Source organism: Stegostoma tigrinum, chromosome 2 (genome assembly GCF_030684315.1).
Source record: "Stegostoma tigrinum isolate sSteTig4 chromosome 2, sSteTig4.hap1, whole genome shotgun sequence".
NCBI lineage: Eukaryota > Metazoa > Chordata > Chondrichthyes > Orectolobiformes > Stegostomatidae > Stegostoma > Stegostoma tigrinum.
In genome coordinates, this window is record NC_081355.1 from 161,811,969 (window position 1) to 161,830,281 (window position 18,313).

An 18,313-nucleotide genomic window follows, 5' to 3' on the forward strand; every position below is an offset into this window, starting at 1 on the left:
TTCCACACTGTAGGGATTCTATAAAAAAGATTAGGTGAACTGGCCATGCTAAATTGTCCATAGAGTCCAGGGATGTGCAGGCTAGGTGGATTAACCATGGGAAATGCAGAGTTACAGGGATAGGTAGGAGGATGGGTCTGGGTTGAATGCTGTTTGGAGGGTCAGTGTGCACTCCATGGGCGAAATAGCTTGCTTCTATGCTGTAGAGATTCTGTGATTCTGCGGTGAGACTGAAAGATGTTGCCTGATTTCTGCCCAGAGACATGGTATGCTCCAGCACCTCTGCAAACTGTCAACTCACTCCCCTCAGGATCATATCTGTTTTAAAATAGAAATCAGAGTGTCACCCAATGTAGAATCCTAACCCATTCAGCCCATTGAACTGACCTTGTTCTTTCAAAGAACTTTCCAATAAAACCCATGCACTCTAGCTCATTTCCCATAGCTCTGTAAGTGTATAATTTTCAAATATTTCCCCAATTTTTAAATGTCATGACTGAATCGGTTTCAGATTTGGGGAGGGGTTTCGGACGCAGGTTGGGCAATGGATGAAGGTACAGGTTTTGGGAAGGGGGTATGGATTTAGGGAGGGGATAAGGATCATGTTTGGGAAGGAAATAGGTTTAGGGTGTGAATTAAGTTATAGGTTTGAGGAGGGGTTAGTGTTAAGGTTTTTGAGGTTAGGATTTGTGGAGTGGATTTGTTGTAGTGATTGTGTTCAGGATAAGGTTAATGTTTGGGGTTAAGTCTAAGGAAGCAGCATCTTGCACTGGGATTTTTTTTTCAACTGGCCTAACACCATTCCTTACCTCTGACAAGTTTGGGCAGTTGTGGCTTGGTGCCGCCTCCATTCATTGATTTCACATTGAAAACAAACCTGCTGACAACAACACTGTTCGAGTGTCAGGGCGGGGAATCTCTGCTATAAAAAGGAACAGAACTAAGTGAGAGTTATCCAGACTGTTTGAAGGAGGAGCAGGCTACGAGAGAAGCTGGACTGAGCATTCACAGGTAGGAGAAGTGCTCTACTGAGGTGAAGTTTAACTCTTTATTGGTGCATCAGTTTCCTTCAGGCCAGTGTCTGTGTGAGATGCACAGTTTGTGATTGAGAGTCAAGCTACATACAGCACTCTGAAACTGAATTATACAAGGAATTCCTCAGAGCACAGATGTGTTCAGGGAGCTAGGAGGTGCACAGAAACCAGTGACCTCATGCAATGGATAAAGAGAACTGGGATTAGACTGGCTGGGATATTAAAAGAGTGCAGGCACTGAGAGGGAGAATGGGATTAGATGGGATGTAATCTTGGAAATAATTTTCATTTGGTTTTGTGACTATGTTCTATGATCCTCAGTGTGTGGGAAAAAATCAGCTTCCTTCTCCCTGAATCATATTTCAATGTTTCGACTCACTTCCGTGTCTGTCTCATCGTGATTTTGGGGATTTATATGTCTTCATTATTAATCAGATCAGGCAGGAGCCCAATGACATTCTGTTCCTTAGCTAAAACCTCCCTCCAACCCTGATAAAGATCTCACATCGACTATTTGTTCTTCCCAGTCCCCTAAACCCACTCACCAGTCATAGTCATACAGCTCTTCAACTCACCGTGTCTATGCTGATCAACAAACCTCAAATGACGCTAATCCCATTTACCTACACTTGGTGCATAGCCTACTAAGCTCTGGAATTTTAAGAACTCATCCCAGTGGTTCTTGAACGTTGTGATAATACCTGCCTCCACCACTCCTTCAGGCAGCACATTTCATGTTTCTACCACTCTCTCGGTAAAACAAATTATTCTCCACACGCACTGCCCAGTCTGCCATGTCCATTGACCGGTCCCCCGTATGCACTGATCTGTCAACCAGGTGTTCTGTCCTATTACACTCCTATCCACAAATTCACACCATCACTACAACCATCTATTTGTCCCACCTCCCCCCACACTGCCTCCAGTAGTAGTCCCTGACTGTGCCCTTGACTCTGCTGATCAGCTACTGAAACTCTCACTGTTTCCCTTCCTTCTGCCAGACTTGGCTATCCCAGTGCCTTTCCACCTGTTCACCCACAGTCCTGTGTTAGGTTCTCAAAACTCTGCTGTCTACATGTTAATTCATAGCAAGTCCCTGCCAGTAACATCGCAGTGTCCCCATTATAGAAAGCCTCTGTTTTAAAAGTCTCACCCTTAGTTTCAATTCTCTCTGCCAAACTACCCCACTTCTGCCAAACTGCCCCCACTTCTGTCAAACTGCCCACCTTCTGCCAAACTGCCCCCCTTTTTCAAACTGCCCCCATTTCTGTCAAACTGCCCACCTTCTGCCAATCTGCCTCCCTTTTGCCAAACTGCCCCACCTTTTGCCAAACTGCCTCTGTTCTGCCAGACTGCCCCTCTTTCACTGTATATGTCATTAAACCAACTCCTGATCAATGTTTCGGCTCACTGGCCTGATATCCTCTTAGGTTGCTCAGTGTTTCTTTTGATTTGAGACATGTTTTGGCACATGTCTACTACACTGAAAGCACAAGGTGACTATAAGTTTCAGCTGTTGCCTATGTCTGCCTCTGTCTGCTCCTTTATTTCTACAGCTTCTGCTGTGCTAATACTCTAACAAGCCACAAAGTACAAAGTTTACACAGCAAGGTGATTGGAGATGGGGATTAGGGATGAATACAACTCCCACATCCCCAGAATGAATAAAAGATAAAAATACATTTTTCAGAGGGCGATACTGCCTTAAACTGGGAGTCTCAGCCAAAATCAATCTGGACTTTTACCTTGCTCAGATATGCAGAGGTTTTCCATGGTAACAGGTCTTGCGCAGTGTTGGGTTTTGCACATCTGATAAAATACCTGCTGACGGATTGTTTCATAATGCAGTTGAGCAAATCATTAGTGGAGTGATCAGGTGAGGCAGTAGCAAGAGGTAGACCAGCTAGTGGGAAGGATTTTCCTGGGAAGGAACCAAGGGATCGGTTAAAGTGTGTTTGCTTTAATGCAAGGAGTATCAGGAATAAAAGTGATGAACTTAGAGCATGGATCAGTACCTGGTGCTATGATGTTGTGGCCATAACAGAGACATGGGTTTCTCATGGGCAGGAATGGTTGCTGGATGTTCCAGGGTTTAGAACATTTAAAAAGAATAGGGAGGGGGGAAAAAGAGGAGGGGATGTAGCACTACTAATCAGAGAGGGTATCACAGCTACAGAAGCTTCCTTTGTCGAGGAAGATCTGCCTACTGAGTCAGTATGGGTGGAAATTAGGAACAGCAAGGGAGTAGTCACCTCGTTAGGGGTTTACTACAGGCCCCCCAATAGCAGCAGGGAGATTGAAGAAAGCATAGGTCGGCAGATTTTGGAAAAGTGTGCACGCAGTAGGGTTGTTGTAATGGGTGACCTTAACTTTCCTAATATTGATTGGAACCTCCTTCGAGCAGAAGATTTGAATGGAGCTGTTTTTGTAAGGTGTGTTCAGGAGGGTTTCCTAACGCAGTACGTTGACAGGCCGACGAGGGGAGAGGCCATTCTAGACTTGGTGCTCGGAAACGAGCCAGGGCAGGTATCAGATCTTGTGGTGGGAGAGCATTTTGGTGATAGTGACCATAACTGCCTCACATTCTACATAGCTATGGAGAAGGAGAGGATTAGGCAGAATGGGAGGATATTTAATTGGGGAAGAGGAAACTATGATGCGATTAGACATGAGTTAGGAAGCATGGACTGGGAGCAGTTGTTCCATGGTAAGGGAACGATCGACATGTGGAGACGGTTTAAGGAACAGTTGTTGGGAGTGATGAGTAAATATGTCCCTCTGAGACAGGCAAGAAGGGGTAAGATTAGGGAACCTTGGATGACGAGAGCGGTGGAGCTTCTAGTGAAAAGGAAGAAGGTAGCTTACATAAGGTGGAGGAAGCTAGGGTCAAGTTCAGCTAGAGAGGATTACATGCAGGCAAGGAAGGAGCTCAAAAATGGTCTGAGGAGAGCCAGGAGGGGGCACGAGAAAGGCTTGGCAGAAGGAATCCGGCAAAACACAAAGGCATTTTACACTTACGTGAGGAATAAGAGAATGGTCAAAGAAAGAGTAGGGCCGATCAGGGATAGCATAGGGAACTTGTGTGTGGAGCCTGAGGAGGTAGGGAAGCCCTAAATGCGTTTTTTGCTTCTGTCTTTACGACAGAAACGAACTTTGTAGTGAATGAAACCTTTGAAGAGCAGGTGTGCATGCTGGAATGGATAGAGATAGACGAAGCTGATGTGCTGAAAATTTTGTCAAACATTAAGATTGACAAGTCGCCAGGCCCGGATCAGATTTGTCCTCGGCTGCTTTGGGAAGCGAGAAATGCAATTGCTTCGCCACTTGCGAAGATCTTTGCATCCTCGCTCTCCACTGGAGTCGTACCTGAGGACTGGAGAGAGGCAAATGTAATTCCTCTCTTCAAGAAAGGAAATAGGGAAATCCCCGGCAATTACAGACCGGTAAGTCTCACGTCTGTCGTCTGCAAGGTGTTAGAAAGGATTCTGAGGAATAAGATTTATGACCATCTGGAAGAGCATGGCTTGATCAAATACAGTCAACACGGCTTTGTGAGGGGTAGGTCATGCCTTACAAACCTTATCGAGTTTTTTGAGGATGTGACTAGAAAAGTTGATGAGGGTCGAGCTGTGGATGTGGTGTATATGGACTTCAGTAAGGCATTTGATAAGGTTCCCCATGGTAGGCTCATTCAGAAGGTCAGGAGGAATGGGATACAGGGGAACTTAGCTGCTTGGATACAGAATTGGCTGGCCAACAGAAGACAGCGAGTGGTAGTAGAAGGAAAATATTCTGCCTGGAAGTCAGTGGTGAGTGGAGTTCCACAGGGCTCTGTCCTTGGGCCTCTACTGTTTGTAATTTTTATTAATGACTTGGACGAGGGGATTGAAGGATGGGTCAGCAAGTTTGCAGACGACACAAAGGTCGGAGGTGTCGTTGACAGTGTAGAGGGCTGTTGTAGGCTGCAGCGGGACATTGACAGGATGCAGAGATGGGCTGAGAGGTGGCAGATGGAGTTCAACCTGGATAAATGCGAGGTGATGCATTTTGGAAGGTCGAATTTGAAAGCTGAGTACAGGATTAAGGATAGGATTCTTGGCAGTGTGGAGGAACAGAGGGATCTTGGTGTGCAGATACATAGATCCCTTAAAATGGCCACCCAAGTGGACAGGGTTGTTAAGAAAGCATATGGTGTTTTGGCTTTCATTAACAGGGGGATTTGAGTTTAAGAGTCGTGAGATCTTGTTGCAGCTCTATAAAACTTTGGTTAGACCACACTTGGAATACTGCGTCCAGTTCTGGGCACCCTATTATAGGAAAGATGTGGATGCTTTGGAGAGGGTTCAGAGGAGGTTTACCAGGATGCTGCCTGGACTGGAGGGCTTATCTTATGAAGAGAGGTTGACTGAGCTCGGTCTCTTTTCATTGGAGAAAAGGAGGAGGAGAGGGGACCTAATTGAGGTATACAAGATAATGAGAGGCATAGATAGAGTTGATAGCCAGAGACTATTTCCCAGGGCAGAAATGGCTAGCACGAGGGGTCATAGTTTTAAGCTGGTTGGTGGAAAGTATAGAGGGGATGTCAGAGGCAGGTTCTTTACGCAGAGAGTTGTGAGAGCATGGAATGCGTTGCCAGCAGCAGTTGTGGAAGCAAGGTCATTGGGGTCATTTAAGAGACTGCTGGACATGTATATGGTCACAGAAATTTGAGGGTGCATACATGAGGATCAATGGTCAGCACAACATTGTGGGCTGAAGGGCCTGTTCTGTGCTGTACTGTTCTATGTTCTATGTTCTATACCACGCCCAACACCTTCCCACACAATCCTGATAATTCAGAGCTGCCCTTCAGGCTGTATTTTAGTGAGATTCAGGAAATAGTTCTCAGCATCAACCCACCATAAACACACATACTCTCACACACACACACACACACACACACACACACACACACACATACACACACACACACACACACACACACACACACACACACACACACACACACACTCTCATGCACAGACACTCGGACACACGCTCAGGCATGCAGACTGTTTTGCACGCTCATTAACTCTTGCATACACACACATACACATTCACTACTTCCTACACAGGCGTACTCTCACATGTAATCACTCATTCAGTCCCTCAGAGTCAATCTCAAGCACAAACTCATTCATTCCCTCTCTTGCACCCACACAAACTCACTCTTGTGCATACTCACTCACTCACATATGCACTCACATTCACTCTCACAGATACGCTATCTCTAACACGCCCTCACTCTCACACACAAACTCACTCTCTTGCTCATTCACTCACTTTCACACAAACTCACTCACTCATTCTGACACCCTCACCTACTCTCTCACACACGCTTATTCACTGCCACATACACAAACTCATACACATATTCACTTTCTCACTCACAATCACTCAATCATTCACACACACTCACTCTCACGCACACAGATGTGGACACACATTCACTCACTGTCTCACACACATGAATACACTCATACACATACTTGCACACTCACCCATACACAGTCACTCATACACAATGTACAGTCTCTTACATGTGCACAGGCACAGACACATACACACTGACATACAATGTCAGACACCCACACATAAACCTACACAGAAACAAGGACATACTCTCACCCACACACACTCTGCTCACACAAACACATGCACTCACACACAGTCACTTGCACAGGCACATGCAATTTCAATCACAGGGAATGGCATGGGGCAGAGTTGGGGATATGGGGTCAGTTGTGCTAACTTTCTCTAATCCTCAGGATTCTGGAGGAGAGTCCTTCCTCCAATCAAGAACTCTCCCCATGTGCACTGCAAACACAGAGCACAAAACATTTGCAAAACTCACACCAGACGGCAAGTGACTGACGGAGTGAGATCTTATTGCACAGAGCCCTCTAAACTTTTTCCAGTAAAGGTATAACAATGGTTTAGTCCCCATTATCTCTGATACAATTTTAAACGCACTGTGAAGCATCTTCCAGGGATGCCTAACCTGAAGAAGTTACTCTCCTCCCTCCGGACACATCTCAGGGAATCTCTCTCCCACTGCAACCCTTTTGTCCGCTCCACCTAACTTCTCCTCTATCCATCTTTGATCAGCCTCCCCCTCTCTCCCTATTTATTTCAGAACCCTCTCCCCATCCCCCTTTTCTGATGAAGGGTCTAGGGCCGAAACGTCAGCTTTTGTGATCCTAAGATGCTGCCTGACCTGCTGTGTTCATCCAGCTCAACATTTTGCTATCTCAGAGTACAACATGACCTTGATTAGATGGGCCAATGGGCTGAGGGGTGGCGGCTGGAGTTTAAGACCATGAGACATAGGAGTGGAAGTAAGGCCATCCGGCCCATCAAGTCCACTCCGCCATTTAAATCATGGCTGATGTCGGTGTCCATGTACGACAGATCCTTGAAAGTTGCCACCCAGGTTGACAGGGCTGTTAAGAAGGCATACAGTGTTTTAGCTTTTATTAATAGAGGGATCGAGTTCCGAAACCAAGAGGTTATGGTGAAGCTGTACAAAACTCTGGTGCGGCCGCACTTGGAGTATTGTGTACAGTTCTGGTCACCGCATTATAAGAAGGATGTGGAAGCTTTGGAAAGGGTGCAGAGGAGATTTACTAGGATGTTGCCTGGTATGGAGGGAAGGTCTTACGAGGAAAGGCTGAGGGACTTGAGGCTGTTTTCATTAGAGAGAAGAAGGTTGAGAGGTGACTTAATTGAAACATACAAAATAATCAGAGGGTTAGATAGGGTGGATAGGGAGAGCCTTTTTCCTAGGATGGTGACGGCAAGCACGAGGGGACATAGCTTTAAATTGAGGGATGAAAGATATAGGACAGATGTCAGAGGTAGTTTCTTTACTCAGAGAGTAGTAAGGGAATGGAACACTTTGCCTGTAACGGTAGTAGATTCACCAACTTTAGGTACATTTAAGTCGTGATTGAATAAGCATATGGATGTACATGGAATAGTGTAGGTTAGATGGGCTTGAGATCAGTCTGACAGGTTGGCACAACATCGAGGGCCGAAGGGCCTGTACTGTGCTGTAATGTTCTATGTTCTATGTTCTATATGATGGGCATTTCAACTCCACTTCCCTGCACTCTCCCCGTAGCCCTTGATTCCTTGTGAGATCAAGAATTTGTCGATCTCTGCCTTAGGGGCATCTAACATCCCGGCCTCCACTGCACTCCGTGGCAATGAATTCCACAAGCGCACCACTCTCTGGCTGAAGAAACGTCGTCTCATTTCTGTTTTAAATTTACCCCCTCTAATTTTAAGGCTGTGCCCACGGGTCCTAGTCTCCCTGCCTAATGGAAATAACTTCCCAGGGTCCACCCTTTCTAAGCCATGCATTCTCTGGTAAGTTTCTATTAGATCTCCCCTCAACCTTCTAAACTCTAATGAGTACAATCCCAGGATCCTTAGCCGTTTATCATATGTTAAACCTACCATTCCAGAGATCATCTGTGTGAATCTCCGCTGGACACGCTCCAGGGCTAGTATGTCCTTCCTGAGGTGTGGGCCCAAAATTGGACACAGTATTCTAAATGGGGCATAACTAGAGCTTTATAAAGTCTCAGAAGCAAATTTAGATAAATGTGAGGTGTTGCATTTTGGGAAGGCAAATCAGGGCAGGACTTATGCACTTTAATATTAAGTATCTGGGGAATGTTGCTGAACAGTGAGCCCTTGGGGTGCAGGTTCATAGTTCCTTGAAAGTGGTGTCACAGGTAGGTAGGATAGTGAAAAAGATGTTTTGGTAATCTTGCTTTCATTGGTCAGTGCATTGAGTATAGGAGTTGGGAGGTCATTTCATATTGGTTAGATCACTTTTAGAAAACTGTGTTCAATTCTGATCTCTCTTCTAAAAGAAAATGTTAAACTTGAGAGAGTTCAGAAAAAAGTTTACAAGGATATTGCCAGGGTTGGGAAGTTTGATCTACAGGGAGAAGCTGAATAGGCTGGAGCTATTTTCCCTAGAGCATTGGAAGCTGAGCAATGACCTTCTGGAGGCTTATGAATTCATTAGGGGAATGGATAGGGTAAATAGCCAAGGTCTTTTCCCCTGGATTGGGAAGTACAAACTAGAGGAAATAAGCTTAAATTGAGAGGGGAAAGATTTAAAAGGGACCTAATACAGAGTAAAGCTCCCTCTACATTGCCCCCCACCCCCATCAAACACTCCAAGGAACAGGGACAGCATGGTGTTAGACACAGAATAAAGCTCCATCTAAGACTGCCCCTTTTGGACACTTCAAGGGCAGGGGCAGCATGGGGTTAGGTACCGGGTAAAGCATGCTCTATATTTCCATATCAGGGCAGGCACAGCATACAAAAGCAGGGACGTACTGCCGAGGTTGTATAAAGCTCTGGTTAGATCACGTCTGGAATATTATGAGCATTTTTGGTTCCCATATCCAAGGAAAGAATGGTGGTGCTGGAGGAGGTCTACAGGAGGTTTACAAGAATGTACCCAGGGATGAAGGCTATGTCATACAAACTCTTGAGGACTCTGGGTCTGTATTTTACAGAATGGAGTTAAATATGGCGTAAAGCTCTCTCTACATCATTCCTATAAAACACTCCCAGAAACTGGGTGAGATATAGAGGAAGATAATGAAATGTGAGGCTGGATGAACACAGCAGGCCCAGCAGCATCTCAGGAGCACAACAGCTGATGTTTCGGGCCTAGACCCTTCATCAGAGAGGGGGATGGGGTGGGGGTTCTGGAATAAATAGGGAGAGAGGGGGAGGCGGACCGAAGATGGAGAGAAAAGAAGATAGGTGGAGAGGAGAGTATAGGTGGAGAGGTAGGGAGGGGATAAGTCAGTCCAGGGAAGACGGACAGGTCAAGGAGGTGGGATGAGGTTAGTAGGTCCCCAGGCCCAAGATGACTTTCCACATTAAGCAGAGGTTCACCTGCACATCTGCCAATGTGGTATACTGCATCCACTGTACCCCGTGTGGCTTCTTCTACATTGGGGAAACCAAGCGGAGGCTTGGGGACCGCTTTGCAGAACACGTCCGCTCGGTTCGCAATAAACAACTGCACCTCCCAGTCGCAAACCATTTCCACTCACCCTCCCATTGCTCAGATGACATGTCCATCATGGGCCTCCTGCAGTGCCACAATGATGCCAGCCGAAGGTTGCAGGAACAGCAACTCATATTCCGCTTGGGAACCCTGCAGCCCAATGGTATCAATGTGGACTTCACCATTTTCAAAATCTCCCCTTCCCCCACCGCATCCCAAAACCAGCCCAGTTCGTCCCCTCCCCCCACTGCACCACACAACCAGCCCAGCTCTTCCCCTCCACCCACTGCATCCCAAAACCAGTCCAACCTGTCTCTGCCTCCCTAACCTGTTCTTCCTCTCACCCATCCCTTCCTCCCACCCCAAGCCGCAGCTCCATCTCCTACCCACTAACTTCATCCCACCTCCTTGACCTGTCCATCTTCCCTGGACTGACCTATCCCCTCCCTACCTCCCCACCTATACTCTCCTCTCCACCTATCTTCTTTTCTCTCCATCTTCGGTCTGCCTCCCCCTCTCTCCCTATTTATTCCAGAACCCCCACCCCATCCCCCTCTCTGATGACGGGCCTAGACCCGAAATGTCAGCTTTTGTGCTCCTGAGATGCTGCTGGGCCTGCTGTGTTCATCCAGCCTCACATTTCATTATCTTTGGATTCTCCAGCATCTGCAGTTCCCATTATCAGAGATACAGAGGAAAGCTGTGTCTATACTGTCCCCCATCAAATACTCCCAGGACACATTGTTTTGTTCTTTGAGAGTTTCTTCTGTGGAATGCAAAGTGCCAGGTGTTCATTGATATAACCTTGTTTGAATTCCATTCAGCTGAAGAGCTGCTTCACCACTCACTATTAAGGCACATGTTACCTGTGCTTGAGGAGGTGCATTGCTTACACACAGTTAACTGTGACTGCTCAGGTCTGTGAACTATGAGGGTATACACGGGACTGTTTCTATATCATAGTTTCTGGTATTTGGAGGGGGTGTGGTCATGTTAATGAGGTCTGCTACTTCACACCCAGTAGGGAGTGCCTTTCCTCCATGGGTGCTGTGAGAATATATAGCCACAGACATCTACAGCACATGTAAATGCCCTTCAGCCCATCAGGTCTGTGTAAGTCGAAACATCCACCCATCTATTCTAAGATAACAAGGTGTAGAGTTGAGTGAACACAGCAGGCCAAGCAGCATCAGAGGAGCAGGAAGGCTGATGTTTCAGGCCTAGACCCTTCTTCAGAAAATGTTTTTCTTAAGAAGGGTCTAGGCTCGCAACATCAGCCTTCCTGCTCGTCTGATGCTGCCTGACCTGCTGTGTTCATCCAGCTCTACACCTTGTTATCTCAGATTCTCCAGCATCTGCAGTTCCTACTATCTCTGAAACAATTATAACCCAGCTATTCTAATCCTATTTTCCAGCACTTGGCCTATAGCTTTGGTTTGGCAGTGCTAGTGAACATCTAAATACTTCTTCAATGCGATGAGGGCTTTTGCCTCTCCCACCCTCACAGGCAGTGAGTCCCAAATTCCCACCACCCTCTGGGTGAAAAAAAACTTTTCTGCAGAAGGGTTAGAGTTCCAACAAGGGGAAACGTTATTCCTATCTACCCTGTCTGTGCCCCTCAACATTTTATACATGACAATGATGCCCCCTCCACCAAATCTGCGTTCTGTTTTAAGGAAAACGACTCAAGTCTGTCCAGTCTCTCTTCATCACTGAAACTCTCCAGCCCAGGAAACACCCTGGTAAATCTCCCTCTACACCCCCTCCAGTGCTATCACACCCCTCTGATAGTGTGGGTTCCAGAACTGCACACAATACTCCAGCTGTGGCTTAACCGTAAAGTTCCATTAAAATCTCTGCTCCTTAAACTTATCCCTCAGCTAATAAAAGCAAGAATATCATATCCTTCTTCACTTTATCCACTTGCCCTGAGACCTTAAGGGACTGTTGTACATGCACACCAGGGTCCCTCTGATCCTTGGGGCTTCCCAGGGTCCTGCTGTTCATCATGTGTTCCCTTGCCTTGTCTGTCCTGCCAACGTGCATCATCACCTCACATTTATCCGGATTGAATCCCATTGGATACTGACCAGCCCATCCATACCCTCCTGTAATCTAACACTGTCCTCCTCACTATTTACCTCCCTACCAATTTTTATATTATCCTCAAACTTACTGACCAAAACCCTCCTAAATCATTTATATAAACCACAAACAGTAAGAGCAACAACACCAATCCTGTGTGACTCCACTGGACACTGGCTTCCAGTGACAGAAATACCCCTCAACATCACTCCCTGGATCGATTAGATGTGTATTTGAGGTGGAGTATGCACTTAGTCTATTAACAGAAGTGCAAGAAAACCTCACATATAAAACTTGAGAGGGTTTGAAGTACAAGGAGATGCTGAATAGGATTTAAGTCAGTCCTTAGTGATGAGGTATGTGATGAGTTGCTTCTATAAGACCATATGACATAGGAGCAGAAAATAGGCCATTCAGCCTAACAAGTCTGCTCTACCAGTCAATCATGCCTGGTAAGTTTCTCAACCCCATTCTCCTGCCACCTCCCCATAACCCTTGATCCCCTTGCTAATCAAGAACCTATCTGTCTCCGTCTTGAATATGCTCAACGACCTGGCCTTCACAGCCTTCTGTGGCAGTGAATTCCATAGATTCACCACTCCCTGGCTGAAGAAGTTTCTTCTTGTCTCTGTTCTAGAAGGTCCTCCCTTTACTCGGGTTTTAGTCTCTCCTGGTAATGAAAACATCTTCATAACATCCACTCTACCCAGGCCATTCAACATTTTGTTTGTGCATGTGTTCAGGTTTCTGTATCTGCAGCCTGATAGAAGAGGTTGTAGGAGATCATTGCTGTGATATGATGGGTCTTTGATGATATTGGCAGTCTTTCGTGACAGTGAGCTGTGTAAGTAGAGTCCATGGATAGAAGGTGGGCTTCTTTGATGGTCTGGGCTGTGTACACTACCTTCTGTAGTTTCTCACAATCCTGGGCAGGGCAGTTGCCATACCAGGCTGGTATGCACCCGGACAGCGTGCTTTCAGTGGTGCATCTGTAGAAGTTGGTGAGGGACCTTATGGACATGGCAAATTTCCTGAGCTGGCTGGGGAAGAAGAGGTTATTGTGCCTCCTTCACAGTTGTATCTATGTGAGAAGCCTAGGACAGGTCATTGGTTATCGTCCCTCTGAAGAACTTGATGCTCTTCACATTCTCAACCTCAGTTGCGTTGATGTAGATGGGGACATGTTCTCCTTCTTTCTTTCTGAAGTCAATGATCAGTTCTTTAGTTTTTCCAACATTGAGAGACAGATTATTACACTACGTCACTGAGCCCTCTATCTCTCTTCTGTATTTTGACTCATCATTGTTGGATATATATCCCACTGTGGTGGTGTCGTCAGCAAACTTGTAGATGGCGTTCGTTCGGAATTTGGCAGCACAGCCATATGCGTGCAGGCCGTACAGGGAATACAGTAGGGGTCTGAGGACCCATCCTTGGGACGGCTCCAGTGGGTGCTGAGTGTTCTTGTGGCAGAGGTGCAGTTACCTATCCTCACTGATTGTGGCCTGTGGGTCAGAAAGCTGAGGATCCAGTTGCAGAGGGCAGAGCTGAGACCAAGGTCAGACAGAGATGTAGTCAGTGACCAGGAGTCTGACTTAGGTGTCTTTGTCGTCCAGATGTTCCAGGGATGAGAGCAGGGTTAGGAAAATGGTGTCCACTGTAGATCCTATTACATCTGTAGGCAAATTGTGGAGGATTGAGGTAGGATGTGAGACTGGAGTTGATGGGGGCCATGACCAGCCTGTTGAAGCATTTCATGATTATAGAGGTAAGAGCCACTGGGAGGGTAGTTGTTAAGGCACATTGCATGTGCTTTCTTAGGCACAGATTTGATGGTTGTCTTCTTGAAGCCCGTGGGGACTATGGCCTGTAGGAGGGAGAGGTTAAAGATATCGGTACCAGTTGCTCCGCTTGGCTGGGGACACCATCCAGGCCTGTCACTTTCCTTGGGTTGACTCCCAGCAAGACTGATCTTACTGCTGACGTAGCGATAGAGGAAACCGGTGTGTCTGGGGTTGTCAGGGCAGGTATCTCCACACCACTGGTATTCCGTTCAAATCAAACATAGAAAGCTTTGAGTACGTCATGTGTCTTTGTCCACTATCTTACACTGTTTCCTTTTCTATCCCATAATGTTGTTTAGGCTTTGCTATCGACAGTGTGAGTCTGTTTGGTAGTTCTGGGCCTCTAACTTGGTCTGGTACTGCCTCTTGGCCTCCCTGATGGCTTTGTGAAGGTCATATCTGGATTTTCTGTATTATCCCAGGTCACCTGACTTGAATGCTGCATGTCTGGTCTTCAGTATGGGGTAGATTTCCTGGTTCATTCAAGGTTTACGGTTGGAGACACTCAGATTGATCTAGTAGGGTGATGTACTGCTCCTGTTGGATGTGGAAGATTAGGGAGAGTTTCCATGTTACTGATGATTATGCTTACAGGAAGTGTATTTGGTTGGGAACCCTGTGAGATTGCATGGATCGTTTGGAGCGGCAGTTAGAGACAATGAGGAATTTACAGTAGCTGGGGGCTGTGATGGATAGCGATAGATTGGGAATAGGGAGGTGCAACGAGAGCTGGATGCCCTTGTGCATCAGTCACTGAAGGTGAAGAACGAAGAACAAAGAAAATTACAGCACAGGAACAGGCCCTTCAGCCCTCCAAGCCTGTGCCAATCCAGATTCACTCTCTAAACCTGTCACCTATTTTCCAAGAATCTATATAACAAAGAAAATTACAGCACAGGAACAGGCTCTTCAGCCCTCCAAGCCTGTGCCAATCCAGATTCACTATCTAAACCTGTCACCTATTTTCCAAGAATCTATATCCCTCTGCTCCCTGCCCATTCATGTATTTGTCTAGATACATCTTAAAACACACTGTTGTGCCTGCCTCTACGACCTCCACTGGCAACGCGTTCCAGGCACCCACCGCCCTCTGCGTAAAGAACTTTCCACGCATATCTCCCTTAAACTTTTCCCTTCTCACCTTGAAATCGTGACCCCTAGTAATTGAGTCCCCCACTCTGGGAAAAAGCTTCTTGCTATGCACCCTGTATATACCTCTCATGATTTTGTCGACAATGAAATTTGAGTTTGTGTGGCTATCCAGATGAAAATTCCCTAGATGGTTTAAATGTATTTGAAAGGAGGTTCCTCTAGCCAGACATTCACTTCTTAGTGAATTTTCAGATATAAGAGTGATTTCTTTGTCTGATCAGAGAAATGATAAAAGTCAAAGTAAATTGTCAACACGCAATGTTGCTATTTATTTAAAAAGCCAAAATGTTTATAACAATGAGCAAAGTCACCTTAAGTTATATTGCATCACTGGGTGCTGTTCAGGCCACCAGACCCTTATCAGATATGTATAACTTTGGTGAGTAGATTGCACAGAATGTTGAACAAAACCAGACTGTGCTGGAAAAGCTCAGCAGGTCTGGCAGCATCTCTGGGGAGGGATCATAGTTAACACATTCGAGATCAGTGATCCTTCCTCAGAACTCTGATTACTGTTCTAAAATGCTGACAGACCTGCTAGGAATTCCGGCAATTTCTGTTTGCTTCTGATTTCTAGCATCTACAGTTGTTTCAGTTTTCACAGAATGTAACCAGGTGGGTTACGCCATGAAATCATACAGTGCAATAGAGGCCCTTCAGCCCATCAAACTGCATGAACAAAAGCAGCTATAAATCTATACCAGGCCCACTTTCCCACACCAGGCCCATAGCCTTGAATATAATGATACTTCAAGTGCTCATTTAGGTACTTTTTAAAGATTCAGGGTTTCTGCCTCAACCACCTTCTCCAGCAGCCCGTTACCATCTCCCACCACATTCTGCCATCGAGTCATTGTCAGAGTCATTGAGTCAATCAGCACAGATGTAGGCCTTTCGGTCCAACTGACCCATGTTAACCAGGTTTCCCAAACTAAACCAGTCCTGATGTGGAAGTGTCAGCGTTGGACTGGGGCAGAAAAGGACAGAAATTACACGACACCAGGTTATAGCCCAACAGGTTTATTTGAAAGCACAGGTTCTCGGAGCTTTGCTCCATCTTCAGGTGTTAGTGATAGAGATAGTATCAGACACAGAATTTATAAGTAAAAGATCTAACGGTCACGCCACTGATGAGTATGTATTAAACAAACCTAAAATTCTGTTAAATCTTTAATCAGTTAGAAGGTTTTAATTGATTAATAATGTATGTGTAAAACCTTGAATTCTTTTCAAGTCACCATCCTGAGAGAAGTAAAGGTTGTATAAGTGTAAAGAAGAGGTGACATGTTAGAAAAAAAACCCAAAAGCACTGCAGATGCTGTAAATTAGGAACAAAAACAAGGTTGCTGGAAAAGCTCAGTCGGTCTGGCAGCATCTGTGAAGGAGAAAACAGAATTAACGTTTCCGGTCCGGTGACCCTTCTTCAGAACTGACATTTTAGGGCAGACAATGTATGTTTGGTGTGAGGCTTTGTTTAGAATCCTGCTCTGTGACTCACTTCCCCCTCGCGCTGCACCGGGACTCACTTCCCCCTCGTGCTACACTGGGACTCACTTCTCCCTCGCTCTGCTCTGGGACTGCTAAAAAAGAGAGAAAAAGGAACAGTGGGAGCAGAGGATCTCCAGATGGAGTGGTCTACTCTGGAGCAGAATTAGACCATTTAGCCTGTTGAGTGTATTCTGCCATTCAGTCACTGTTGATGTTTCTCAACCCCATTCTCCTGCCTTCTCTCCATAACCCTTGATCCCCTTGCTAATCAAGCGCCTATCTATCTCTGTCTTAAATACACTCAGTGACATGGCCTCCACAGCTTTCTGCGGCAATAAATTTCACAGAGTCACACCCTCTGGCTGAAGAAATTCATCCTCATTTCAGGTCGAAATGATCGTTCCTTCACTCCAAGGCAGTGTCCTCGAGTTCTAGTCTCTCCTACCAGTCTCGCTGATCATGGTGCCCACTCACCGAGTTCCAAATTGCCCACATTTGGTCCATATCTCTCTAAACCCTTCCCATCCATGTCTGTATCCAAATGTTTTTTTTAAATGTTTCTGTTGTACCTGCCTCAACCACTTTCTCTAGTACCCCACTACATGTACGCACCACTCTCTGTGTGAAGAGGGTGTCTCTCAGGTCCTTCTTAAATCTTCCCCCTCTCGCCCCATTTCTGGGATCATCTTGTAAACCTCCTGTTGACCCTCTCCAACACTAGCATATCCTCCCATAGATACTGGGCCCAAACCGGCACTCAACATTCCAAATGCAGTCTGACCGGAGCCTTATACAGCTTCAGCTGTACATCTCTGCTGTTGTCTTCCAGCCGTCTTGAAACGAATGCTAACATTGCATTATGATCAGAGATAATCAGAGCTGCAGATGTTGGAGAATCCGAGATAACAAAGTGTGGAGCTGGATCAACACAGCAGGCCAAGCAGCATCTTAGGAGCACAAAAGCTGACGTTTCGGGCCTAGAGCATTCATCAGAAAAGGGGAAATGGAGAGAGGATTCTGAAATAATTAGGGAGAAAGGGGGAGGCGGACCGAAGATGGATAGAGGAGAGTATAGGTGGGGAGGTCGGGAGGGGATAGTTCAGGCCAGGGAGGACGGACAGGTTAAGGGGGCGGGATGAGGTTAGTAGGTGGGACATGGAGGTGCGGCTTGAAATGGGAGGAGGGGATAGGTGAGAGGAAGAACAGGCAAGGGAGGCAGGGGTGAGCTGGGTTGGTTTTGGGATGCGGTGTGGCAGGTACAGGCAGTGAAGTGGGAGGTGTCAGTGCATTGGGACAGATACAGGCAGTGAAGCAAGCTGTGTCAGCGCAGTGGTTCCTGGAGTCTCATGATGAGTGATTTACAAGAACAAAGAACAAAGAAACCTACAGCACAGGAACAGGCCCTTCGGACCTCCAAGCCTGCGCCAATCAAGACCCTCTGTCTAACCTATCATCTATTTTCTAACGGCCTATGTCCATTTGCTCCCTGCCCATCTATGTACCTGTCCAGATATATCTTAAAAGACGCTAACGTGGCTGCGTCTACCACCTCTGCTGGCAACGCGTTCTAGGCACCCACCACCCTCTGCGTAAAGAACTTTCCACACATATCTCCCTTAAACTTT

At 46.3% G+C, this 18,313-nt stretch overlaps 1 protein-coding gene across 1 annotated transcript in view; it reads left to right on the plus strand.

The window, feature by feature from the left end:
* Window positions 1–886: 886 nt before the first annotated feature.
* The window catches only part of LOC125466645 (plectin-like), a 31,477-nt gene continuing 14,050 nt past the window's right edge, over window positions 887–18,313 (plus strand). Inside the window, exon 1 of the mRNA XM_048561447.2 lies at window positions 887–1,011. The gene's annotated coding sequence lies outside the window, so the exon portion shown is untranslated. The remainder of the gene's footprint in view (window positions 1,012–18,313) is intronic.